The sequence below is a fragment of the Empidonax traillii genome, unplaced genomic scaffold, assembly GCF_003031625.1.
Source record: "Empidonax traillii isolate 1590-97213 ecotype Southwest subspecies unplaced genomic scaffold, ASM303162v1 scaffold3788:size11003, whole genome shotgun sequence".
Lineage (NCBI taxonomy): Eukaryota > Metazoa > Chordata > Aves > Passeriformes > Tyrannidae > Empidonax > Empidonax traillii.
The window spans coordinates 8,132-9,532 of record NW_020958981.1 but is presented as its reverse complement, the minus strand read 5'-3'; positions in this window follow the sequence as shown (position 1 = coordinate 9,532).

Below are 1,401 nucleotides of genomic sequence, written 5' to 3'. Positions count from 1 at the left end.
CCCCCCCCCCAAAATCAGCACAAAATCCACGTTTTTTATAAAAATAGACATTTTTTTTATTCAGGTTGATGGAGCAACAAATTCAGGTGGAGCTGCAGGAAAAATTGGGGGGGGGGTCAGTTGGAACCCAAAATCCCCCAAAGGGACCCCCCCTTAAAGCCCTTTCTCTCCCACCCCCCCCCCAGACCCCCAACATCCCACCCTCAGGGTGGGGTCCTGGATGGGACCCCAACATTCAGCGATCCCCAGGGTGTGTCCTGGTGGGACCCCAATATCCAGGGATTCCCAGGGTGGGTGTTGGGATCCATCCCAACACCCAGGGACCCCCAGAGTGTATCCTGGGAGGGACCTCAACATCCAGGGAGCACCGTGGGAGGGACCCCCACATCCAGGGACCCCCAGGGCGAGGTCTGGGAGGGACCCCAACATCCAGGAACCCCCAGGGGGGGTCTTGGGAGGGACCCCATCATCCTGGGACCCCCAAGGCAGGCCCTGGGAGGGACCCCGACACCCAGGGCCCCCCAAGGTGAGATCTGGGAGGGATCCCAAGATCCAGGGAGCACCGTGGGAGGGACCTTGGAAGGGACCCCAACATCCTAGGACCCCCAGGGTGAGGTCTGGGAGGGACCCCATCATCCTGGGACCACCAGGGCGGGTCCTGGCAGGGTTGCCAACATCCAGGACCCCCAAGGCGGGTTCTGGCAGGCACCCCAACATCCAGGGAGCACCGTGGGAGGGACCCCGACATCCAGGGCCCCCTAGGGTGGGGTGTGGGAGGGACCCCAATGTCCAGGAAGCACCATGGGAGGGACCCCATCATCCTGGGACTCCCAGGGCGGGTCCTGGCAGGGTCGCCAACATCCAGGGAGCACCGTGGGAGGGACCCCAACACCCAGGGCCCCCCAGGGTGGGGTCTGGGAGGGTCCCCATCATTCACTGACGCCCAGGATGGGTGTTGGGATGGATCCAAACATCCAGAGGCCACCATGGCAGGCCCTGGGAGGGACCCCAACATCCTGGGACCCCCAAGGCGGGTCCTGACAGGGTCACCAACATCCAGCGATCCCCAGGGTGTGTCCTGGTGGGACCCCAATATCCAGGGATTCCCAGGGTGGGTGTTGGGATCCATATGCTTATGGCAGATCGTGCATCCCCAATGTTCGAGGGTCGGGTGGGACACGGGCAGGAATTTTTCCATGGAAAGGGGTTGGAATGACCACCCCTGGAGGTGTCCAATTCCAGGATCTCCCTGGATGAGGAACTAGCCCGTGGTTCTTCCCAATCCCCCCCCAAAATTCAGCACAAAATCCACGTTTTTTATAAAAATAGACTTTTTTTTTTTATTCAGGTTGATGGAGCAACAAATTCAGGTGGAGCTGCAGGAAAAATTGGGGGGGGGGG